Genomic DNA, 12127 nt, shown 5'->3' with positions numbered 1-12127 from the left:
CAGCTTGTATCTTTATTCCATCTTGCGATGTAAGCAGGGAGGGAGAGGGTGCGCGGCGTGACTCAGATGGCGACGGCCATCTGAGTCACGCCGCGCACCCTCTCCCTCCCTGCTTACATCGCAAGATGGAATAAAGATACAAGCTGTTATACCTCTGATACCGGTGAGTGCTGGACTTTTTGTCTACCTACACGCATTATAGTAGGTATATTCTTGTATATAGGAGCAGTATTATAGTAGTTATATTCTTGTATATAGGAGCAGTATTATAGTAGTTATATTCTTGTATATAGGAGCAGTATTATAGTAGTTATATTCCTGTATATAGGGGCAGTATTATAGTAGTTATATTCCTGTATATAGGAGCAGTATTATAGTAGTTATATTCTTGCATATAGGAGCAGAATTATAGTAGTTATATTCTTGTATATAGGAGCAGTATTATAGTAGTTATGTTCCTGTATATAGGAGCAGTATTATAGTAGTTATATTCTTGTATATAGGGGCAGTATTATAGTAGTTATATTCTTGTATATAGGGGTAGTATTATAGTAGTTATATTCTTGTTTATAGGAGCAGTATTATAGTAGTTATATTCTTGTATATAGGAGCAGTATTATAGTAGTTATATTCTTGTATATAGGAGCAGTATTATAGTAGTTATATTCCTGTATATAGGGGCAGTATTATAGTAGTTATATTCTTGTATATAGGGGCAGTATTATAGTAGTTATATTCCTGTATATAGGGGCAGTATTATAGTAGTTATATTCTTGTATATAGGAGCAGTATTATAGTAGTTATAATCCTGTATATAGGAGCAGTATTATAGTAGTTATATTCCTGTACATAGAAGCAGTATTATTGTAGTTATATTCTTGTATATAGGAGCAGTATTATAGTAGGTATATTCTTGCATATATGAGCAGTATTATAGTAGTTATATTCTTGTATATAGAAGCAGTATTATAGTAGTTATATTCTTGTATATATGAGCAGTATTATAGTAGTTATACAACTATTAGAGTGAATCTGAGTTTGCACCAAAGTCCAGCAATATGTGTTATATACCCATGAGCTAGGATATATGTAGTGAGGATTCTAGGCAGCGGAGTGCAGCATGGAGGTGCAAAAAAGCTTATAGAAGTACAGGTATATTCCAAACAAGGAGAAAAAGAAGCTTGCACTCACCACAAAAAACGCTGCGGTAATAATCCGTTTATTCAGTCTCGATAGACATAAGTGGGGAGGGGAAGTGAAGGCTGTAGCTGTATTATAGTAGTTATATTCTTGTATATAGGAGCAGTATTATAGAAGTTATATTCCTGTATATAGGAGCAGTATTATAGTACTTATATTCTTGTATATAGGAGCAGTATTATAGTAGTTATATTCTTGTATATAGGAGCAGTATTATAGTAGTTATATTCTTGTATATAGGAGCAGTATTATAGTAGTTATATTCCTGTATATAGGGAGCAGTATTATAGTAGTTATATTCTTGTATATAGGAGCCGTATTACAGTAGTTATATTCTTGTGTATATGGGGCCAGTATTATAATAGGTATGTTCTTTACATGAGTCTATTTTATTGATGCTGGACAGTCACCCTATAATGCCAACATAGTAGAATCCAATGGTATTTCTTGTCCCTGTGAATGACTACAGCCGCCTTTACTACTGGCAGGAATTCACCTTAATCAAAGATTTTGCGAAATCTGGATCCTTTCCATGGAAATTAACGTTAATAGTAGTGGGTACTTAGCTAGTGAAAGTAATCCTATTTTCCTGTGATGGATTCCTCCGAAAATGAGGCGAGAGTTTATGGAAGCTTAGCAGACAACGTTACAGCTTTAATGGTCCTGTTTATGAACTCCCAACATGAACAGAAAAATTAAAACGGCGCGTAGTACAAAGATTTATAGACCCTCTATCTTTTTATAATACGACACTGTCTCATCACCGCAGCAATTATAATCTGAGGGAACGCCAATATCTTCTGCACAGATATAATTATACATCCGAAGATACCCAGGTTATACCAGCATGCTTCATATCACTATATACATAAGATACCCAGGCTATAACAACTGTACATAAATAATTATATACAGGAGATACCCAGGTTATACCAGCTGTACATATATAGTTATATACAGGAGATACCCAGGTTATACCAGCTGTACATATATAATTATATATATTGTATATACCTAGGTTATACCAGCTGTACATATATAATTATGTACAGGAGATACCCAGGTTATACCAGCTGTACATATATAATTATATACAGGAGATACCCAGGTTATACCAGCTGTACATATATAATTATATACAGGAGATACCCAGGTTATACCAGCTGTACATATATAATTATATACAGGAGATACCTAGGTTATACCAGCTGTACATATATAACTATATACAGGAGATACCCAAGTTATACCAGCTGTACATATATAATTATATACAGGAGATACCCAGGTTATACCAGCTGTACATATATAATTATTTACAGGAGATACCCAGCTTATACCAGCGTGGCCCTTATTATGTTATACGACTTTGGCGCACGCCTCCCGGCGTAGGTCTGCAGCCTGCAGCTTCTTATATGACATATGATAAATATATCAGAAATAGCCAGAGCCGTTAGCAGTTTACTTAGCCAGAAGCAGGGGGCATCATGGTGGGCCCCTCACCTCCTCTACAGTTACATAATGTCACCACTCTGACAGCTCCGAGGGTCTGCTAATATCATTAGAGCAGCTGTTTTTAGAAACCATCTCTGTTCCTCTCGTCTTACGTTACAGGGACGGTGGTCGGGACTTAAGTCACTTCAAAGGTTTCCTGACAAGTGTGCTCCTGGCTGTGCGGAGTCCTCCTTTAATCCCCGCTATCTATAGCTGTAATTAACTTAAAATAATATTGGGATGAGCGGAGGGGGTAATAAAATGCTGTCTGCCCACTTCCTTCAAGGTCAGAGCAACTGTAGATATGTGGTTATGTTGCGAGACGTTGGCACCGAATGAGTATCCATAGTCGCGCAACCTGCATGAGAAAGCAACAGGCTAAATCTTGTATATAGGAGCAGTATTATAGTAGTTATATTCTTGTATATAGGAGCAGTATTATAGTAGTTATAGTCTTGTATATAGGAGCAGTATTATAGTAGTTATATTCTTGTATATAGGAGCAGTATTATAGTAGTTATATTCTTGTATATAGGAGTAGTATTATAGTAGTTATATTCTTGTACATAGGGGGCAGTATTATAGTAGTTATATTCCTGTATATAGGAGCAGTATTATAGTAGTTATATTCTTGTATATAGGAGCAGTATTATAGTAGTATATTCCTGTATATAGGAGCAGTATTATAGTAGTTATATTCCTGTATATAGGAGCAGTATTATATTAGTTATATTCTTGTATATAGGAGCAGTATTATAGTAGTAATATTCTTGTATATAGGAGCAGTATTATAGTAGTTATATAAGCACAAGCCATTGAGATAGACAATAGAAACCAACGGCACTCACCGGGTTAATGCAGTAATCGTGGTTTATTTACAAGATGTCCTTATGCAGGCAACTTCAGGTGAGTGCCGCTGGTTTCTACTGTCTATCTCAATGGCTTGTGCTTATTGAATGATCTGTTTTCCTATTCATGCTGAGCACCACTGGGATGCAGACACTGTACTGAGATTACTCAGTAAACAGAGATCACAACGCTCCCTATCACGTAAGGTCACTTAACCTGGACATACAAATAATCTCAGAATACCACGGTTTGCTGATAGTGCCAGCACATCTACTTGCTTGTGTTTATAGTAGTTATATTCCTGTATATAGGAGCAATATTATAGTAGTTATATTCTTGTATATAGGGGGCAGTATTATAGTAGTTATATTCTTGTATATAGGGAGCAGTATTATAGCAGTTATATTCTTATATATAGGAGCAGTATTATAGTGGTTATATTCTTGTATATAGAGGAGCAGTATTATAGTAGTTATATTCTTGTATATATGGGGCAGTATTATAGTAGTTATGCGGTTAAGGGAAGAAACAGAGTGCTGCACCTCACACCTATGGCTGATACTAGTGCCGCTTGGCTAAATAAAAAACACATCAGAATTTTGTGTATGAATTGATCAAGCCATACTGCCCCATGTACCTCGTGCCGGTATCTGATACACATGGGTCCCTACACTAAGTCCACACCGTGCCAGTCAGTGGCCACCAACCCCGCAGGCGTGCACAGCTAGGGAACGGGGGCCATGGGACGGCCCTGCGACCCCCATGCCACAGGACCAGACCCAAAAACACCACACCAGAACCCGGCCAGCACCGCCGGCGGAGAAGGTCGCCCCCAAGCAGCACAAGTCTGGATAAGGTATTGCGCTCACCATAGCTGCAGCAAACAGAATGGGAAAAAACAGGAGGGATTAAAACCATGTGCACTCAGGTGTCTCCTGCTAATTGCGGTCATGTGGGTCTCACCAGGAGGAGTGCAATACACGGAGAAAAGAGAGAAACAAAATGCGGTATAAGACCCACATGACCAAAATTAGCAGGATATGTCTGTGCTCACATGTCTGGACCCTATGTCTTCCCCATTCTGTGAGAGCAGCAATGGTAAGTGTAATACCACATCCATACTTGTGTCGTTTGGGGGCAGCCTTCCCCGCCGGTGGTGCTGGCTGGGTTTTGGTGGGGCTTTTTGGGTCTGGTCCTGTGACATTGGGGTTGCAGGGCCGTTCCATGGCCTCCCTTCCCTGCACGTGCACGCTTTGCGGGGTTGGCGGTCGCTGACCGACACGGTGTGTAGTTAGCGTAGGGACCCGTGTGGACCAGAGGACCTGCGCGGTGGTACACGGGGCAATATGGTTTGATCAATTCATATACAGACACTCTGGTGTTGATTTTTAATATAGGCCTAGCGGCATTAGTATCAGCCATAGATGGGATGTGCAGCCGTTCCATTCTCTCCAGTTCGCATTATAGTAGTTATATTCTTGTATATAGGAGGGAGTATTATAGTAGATATATTCTTGTATATAGGAGCAGTATTATAGTAGTTATATTCTTGTATATAGGAGCAGTATTATAGTAGTTATATTCTTGTATATAGGAGCAGTATTGTAGCAGTTATATTCTTGTATATAAGAGCAGTATTATAGTAGTTATATTCTTATATATAGGAGCAGTATTATAGTAGTTATATTCTTGTATATAGGAGCAGTATTATAGTAGTTATATTCTGGTACATAAGAGGCAATATTATAGTAGTTGTACTTTTTTATTGTTATAGTAGTTATATTATTTCCTCCATATCCAAGTGGAGTATTAAGCAGCTCTACAATGTGAACTCTCAACAAACAGCTCCTAATATCTCAGCTTCCTGGACTTCTGTGCTTGTGACGGGAGTCGGGAGTAAAATATTGGGGTTAACAACATTCACACCTCAATTTTCCACAACAAATGGATTGAACATTTAATTTTTTATCCAAATGGCGGCATCAATACATGACTCGCTCCCTTCAGTTTCCTACAGGGGGAACCTATGCTTCCACAATAAACACAGCACCATTCAGCAAATACATGTTAAAAGGGGTCAGATCTCTCCACAGACAAAACACCATCAAGTTTCTGCCAGCCCCCCCCCCCCCCAACTCGTTGCGCTGAGTGTGATAACCACTACAATACAATTGCATAGTGAAGATTAACAACTGGGAATATGACAATTATACGCGGCCCCGGTGAGCGCGTCTGACGCCCAATAACAGCCAACAAAAGATCTCTCTATTCAAAAACATCTCCCTTTGATGCGTAATGAGTTATGTCTACCATGCGCCCCGCGTCAGATGTACGCGTGTATTATTCTTCATCGCCTGCAGAGCAAGACCTCAAAATATAATGTCAGAAATGTACAGAAAGCGCAAAGAAATGAGGACAAACAATGACATAAAAGGGGCGCGTCTAGGGGAATAAGACGCTGACAAACACCGGTGGAAGAAATCACAAGTTGTCTATAAAGGAAGGTTTTGTTATAACAGATTTTAAGGGTGTATTATATACCTTATGGATTCTAATTTGTGAGAATATTAATAATAAAGTCATATAGTACCCAAAGAGTACCGACATGAGACTGAGATATTGAGATATAGTGCCATATAACTGCTCTATAATATCACCAGAAAATGTCGAAATAATATCACCATACAATGACAAAGGCCTAAATAACACTGCCATACAATCCCAATAGCCTATACTGTATATTACTAATTACTAATATTATCATATAGTGCCCAAAAATACATCTGTATGATGCCTAGATACTACTACCATATCATTTCTCATATTATAAAAATTCTCAAATAGAGATGAGCGAATACAATTTGATTGAGATGATATTCGATCGAATATTGCGGTATTCAAAAGATTCAAATTCAATCGAGTAGGGAGGCGAATACGCGGGAAACATTCGAAAGTCCTCCCATCGTAGTTGCCGCTTTTTTTTAATCCAATGACCATGCATGGAGGCTGTGAGGGACCCTGGGAGTACGCACGCAGCGCGAAAACAGCGTCTACCCTCATTGGATGGCTGAACCACATGACCTTGAATCTTAAATACTTGGCTCCCGCCTCTCGACCGCAGATGAGCTTTCAACCTAGCCAGGGAAAGATCTTGGAGCAGGGAGAGATAGGTTTTAGTAGTGTTTTGGTTAGGCAGGATTACTACAGAACCCAAAAGTCCTTTTCAGGGCTAAGATCCAGCGAAAAAGTCATCTCTGAATCCAAAGCACTTCTCAGTGCTAAGAAATAGATGATATAACAGCAGCATCAGCAGCTGTATTCATTCCAGTACCCTGTGTGTACAAGTGACTTATAGTGTCCCTGTTTAACACCACTAAGGGCACGTTATACATATTGTTCCAGTAGCCCACTAAGGGCACCTGATATATACTGTTTCAGTAGCCCACTAAGGGCACCTGATATATACTGTTTCAGTAGCCCAGTAAAAGGCACGTGATATATACTGTTTCAGTAGCCCAGTAAAAGGCACGTGATGTATACTGTTCCAGTAGCCCAGAAAAAGGCATGTGATGTATACTGTTCCAGTAATGTTCCTACAGCATTACACACGATACGCGCGAATAACATGGCGCTCTGCGGACGCACATTGGAATCATGTATATAACACTGCGCAAAAAATACGAACGAAATTCGTGAACATTGCCATGAACGTTCGTAAAGCGTTCGCAAATATTTTTCCTTTGCAACTGCAGAGAGTGGCATTATACAGCGATTTTGGGGTGTTGGGTGCACCCAGGCATGCTCCCCCTGATGTCACAGTGTCGTTCCGGAGCTGTTTGCATCGTTTGGGGAGGTTTCATGGGGGCTTGGTAACCTCCAAGTGGTCGAATTTTGATTTCCAAGTGCCGCAATTTTTTTTCCTATAGACTATAATGGGATCGAATACTCGTTCGAATAGTCGAATATCGGTGCCTACTTGATTCGAATTCTCGAACGTCGAATATTTCACTACTCGCTCACCTCTATTCTCAAATAATACTGCCATACAATGTCTAGATAATACTTCCATTGTAAGTCTTAACAAATATTATGACAAAATGCCTGAATACTACCTCCATACAATGCCCAGATATTACTTACATGTAATTCCTAACTAATATTGTTGTGAAATGTCGAAATAATACTGCCATATAACGCCTAGATAATACTACCATGTAATCCCTGACTAATATTATCATGAACTGCCTATAAAATACTGCTATACAATGCTGGGATAATACTGCCATATATTTCCTGACAAATTTTATCATACAATACCTACATTATACCGCCATACTATTGACACAAAAAAATTCAAAAGGCAACCATGTTATAAGCTTGTATTTAGATCAACCTAGATTTTCCAGCCTCACTGGCACATACTGTATCTATGAATTGTGATGTTGGCCCTCAATAAACTTTATTTAAACAGTGCTGGTGGACGCCCACCACATAGGCCCAGCCAGTAACATGGCCGCCTCCTCCTCTGGGAATGGCTCAGCTTTGAATGATGCAGGATCTGGACTTGTCTGCTGGTTCACATAAACTTTCTCGGCTCATCAGCGATGTCATATTCATGTTTCCTCTACAGACTAATGGAATATTGTTTGCGGTTTCCTCTCACAGGCCTCCATATTCCTGCCCCGCTTCCTGTCAGCCTCTCACACACCTCAGGACAATTCGCTCAGCTCCCATGCTGGGTTATGGGAATGAGGAGGGGGGCACTGCTGGGGGTACGAGTGACCACAGGGTGCCGAGTCTTAAAGGGGGGCTCCATAATGAATGTGAGTGAAACTACCATAACACTGGATGGCAGAAATCAGCGTGTGACAAAGGCCTCATAAATATATAATATAAACGGAGCAGCGGAGAGAGCGCAGATCTGACACAGCTACATCTGTGAGTTCGGCAGCTTTGATTCAGTAAATCAGATACTTTCCATTGTTTAGGAAAGTTCTAAAGCAGAAAAGAAGGAAATTCGTCAACTCCAGAAAACTTCAGCACCCCCCTGCATGGTTATAGTATATTTCACATGGGAGACAAATAGATAGATAGATAGATAGATAGATAGATAGATAGATAGATAGATAGATATTAGATAGATAGATAGGAGATGAGATAAATGTATACGTAGATAGAAATTAGATAGATATGAGATAGATGGATACGTACAGTAGATAGATAGAAATTAGATAGGAGATAGATGAAGGTTTGGCTATTCCTCAGCTCATTACCCCTATGGCCCTCTGACACTATTATAGCTCTCAGGTCATTATAAAGCCATTACTTTGCGGTGGACCTGTATTCCACTAATGGTCTATAAATGATGGCCGCCAGCCAGAGTCAGTCATACACATTATCCTTCCTGCCTTTAGCTATTCCTCTATGTCGGGGGTCCTCTTAATGTAAGTCCCCCGCCCCTCACACCAATTACATTATAATCCTATTTGTTGGAGCTCCGGGGCACCACCACAGACATTAACATCTGACTCGCTTCTCCCCTGAAACTCATAATGTAATTCACCCATCCATGGACGAGCGACTACCCTGACCATCACTTCTAGCCGACTCGCCATGGTGATGGACCCTTCGATCAACTTTAAGTGGATTACAAATCCTTACTGACCCCCCCCCCCCCCATCCCCTAGGTAGATGGAGGATGGTATGGTCCACAATAGAAGTTCTCAAAGGGTCTTTCACCAAAGATGTGACCTACGGGTTTAGGCTAACTATGTGTTAGTCATAATGCATGGCTCAGGGGGCTTTTGCCTCTTTCATGGCCGAGGTTCTGGGTCCGACTTTGATGCCCCTGTTCACCACCATAGAAATCAGCTCATTTTTTTAAGCCATAAACCTTTTTGTAAACATGGAGGAGAGGATAGTAAATCCCCAAAAAAGTTTGGTCTAACTTTTTGAGATGGTCTTGGTTACCCCATTGCCATGATCATATCGGATCAAAGCGTCTCATAACCCTTAGATGGTACCACTAATCCTACCGGGGAGGGCAAGGACCTATGGAGGGTAACTGGTCAACCAAGATGAGTCCCACCATGAGGTCCTTATAAGTCTTAGTGAATTTTAGTGACTCTACTGATGGCCACATGTGGTCCAAGAGGTCAACTAGGCCAAGTCCAGGAGCCCGTACTGAGGACAAGACAGTCACCCATGGTTGTTCCCAGAATCTCCCAGACATCTCCTATGTCCTGCTAGGTGGAAATGATGGCACTTGTAGTTCTTCCGCAGCTTATATCTAGGCGATCAGGGGTTAAGACTGTAGGGAAATTCAGCGACACGAATATTGAAGACGAGGAAGCGGCTGTGGATGGCGGCGGATATATAATGCGCCTCCGACACACAATAACACATAGCGGTGGCGGCGAGTAAATGACCGCTCATCAAGTGCTGTGTGAATGGCGGCCGGCGGCTGACGCGAGAGAACCTGCGGGCGCAGCACATGCAGCAGATATTTGTTACTAATGTCCCTATTTAGCTGCAGAGATAATGGCCAAAGAGGAGGCACAATAGAGAGCGGCATTATAGCTCCCATCCTCGCCCAATCACATCCCAATTGCAGAAATTGCGCATTCATATTGGCAAAGTACACAAAGTAACTCGAGATCCGTACAAAACAAAAGGACGTCACATTTAAAGGGACACAGACCTCAAGGTCGGCCATGACGGACACAGAAAGGTGGTCACCCAACTTTCCATAGACCCTGAAGGGAGAATTACTTTACATTGTTATATAAGGTTACTTTCCCCTCAACTGTTCTTCTATTGGTTTGACTATGTAAGCATCATTATACATGTAGGAACCAGGAAGCTCAGGCATCACATTACACAACAATGGGAGGTTGTACACCTGCATTATTAAAGGGGAAGTTCACAAAAAAATCTTCAAATCAACTGATCCCAGGAAGTGCCAGAGATTTGTAATTAACTTCAATAAAAAAAAAACCAACAATAGTCTTCCAGTACTTATGCGCAGCTGTATGTCATGCAGGAAGTGGTGTATTCTTTCCAGTTTGACACAGTGCTCTCTGCTGCCATCTCTGTCCATGTCAGGAACTGTCCACAGCAGTAGAAAATCCCCATAGAAAACTTCTCCTGCTCTCAAGACTGGAAACAATACCACTTCCTGCAGGACATACAGCAGCTGATAAGTACTGGAAGACTTGGGATTTTTAAATAGAAGTAAATTACAAATCTGAATTGATTTAAAAGAGAATTTTTTTGCCCTTTAAGAGAAAAAAAATCTTCATTGCTCTTCCATGTCAGTATTACATGTAGTTCCTATGCAAGAAACAGGAAGATCAGGATGAACATTAATCCTTATATCAGGCGGTACAATGCAGAGCACAAAATAAAAAACGCGGAGACCAGAATCTTTCCATTATCTCAAATCCCTGTGCTTTGCTGCTGCTCCTAAATACATGAACCAGGAAGATCAGGATGAGCATTGGGGATTTGCTGCTGCTCTGGACAGTTGCTGACATGGACAGAGGTGGCAGCAGAGAGCACTGTGTCAGACTGGAAAGAATACACCACTTCCTGCAGGACATACGGTAGCTGATAGATAAAGTTATACAACTTATTGGCACCAGCCGATTTAAAAACTTCTCTGGAGTACCCCTTTAAATTTTCTAATGTTTTGTATATCATTGTGTGGGGTTATGGTTTGATGACTATGCTTATGCTGATGGCAGGACATACAGCAGCTGCTAAGTACTGGAAGATTGGAGATTTTTTAATAGATGTAAATTACAAATCTATATAACTTTCTGACGCCAGTTGTTTTGAAAGACAAAGATTTTCACCGGAGTACCCCTTTAAGCCCTGTATTCAGGAACCAGGACGATCAGGATGAACGTTTGTTATATTATACTGCACTGCAATGGAGACGACTTTAAAAGCTGCACGTTTTTTCTCCAAGTTATACTCGTTCTCGCCCTTCCCCAAGATGGCGGCCGGCACTTTGGCAGTGTCTACCATCTCCTCACACCCCATGGTCTTGGCAGACAGACATATGAGCCGGGCCTGGATGACAATGTATCTTCCTCTTAATGAAATGGCGCATTAGAGAAGGTCACTACCAGATGGAGATACTTAGTATCGCCATAAATCATCGCTCGTTCCTCCACTAACACAAACTGCTGTTTTAACCCCTTGACCCCGTTTTGCAAAACAAAGAGCCTTGTGGGTAAGGAGGTTAGGCCGACTTCATGGCGTTCATTTCCAGATAAAGCTGTTCCATTCCGCCTCTACGGAGATCATTGCTATAACCATTAGATCAAACTCCGGCGATGAGACGGACGTGACGGGAATGGGGAAGCGGCTACGGCGCTGGCTCTGCTACATCATTACACTTCCCAGTTACCGATCTGTAACCTTCACACTCCATGTGTGATTCGCTTTTAATTTACTGAAAGCTGATGTGAAATCCTCTCCGTCTCCCTCCCGCGCCTTCCCTTGACCCCGCCAGATTAATTGTAATAACTGCGGCGGAACATTAGCCGGCCGAGTTTATAATTATCGTCCGACAAGG

At 41.0% G+C, this 12127-nt stretch overlaps 1 protein-coding gene across 6 annotated transcripts in view; it reads right to left on the bottom strand.

The window, feature by feature from the left end:
• Window positions 1-12127, bottom strand: part of SEMA6C (semaphorin 6C) — a 459642-nt gene that overhangs the window by 99596 nt on the left and 347919 nt on the right. The gene's annotated exons all lie outside the window — the stretch shown is intronic.

This window comes from Dendropsophus ebraccatus, chromosome 13, assembly GCF_027789765.1.
Source record: "Dendropsophus ebraccatus isolate aDenEbr1 chromosome 13, aDenEbr1.pat, whole genome shotgun sequence".
Taxonomy (NCBI): domain Eukaryota; kingdom Metazoa; phylum Chordata; class Amphibia; order Anura; family Hylidae; genus Dendropsophus; species Dendropsophus ebraccatus.
Note: the sequence above shows the minus strand (reverse complement) of the source record. Positions and strands in the feature narration are given on the sequence as shown.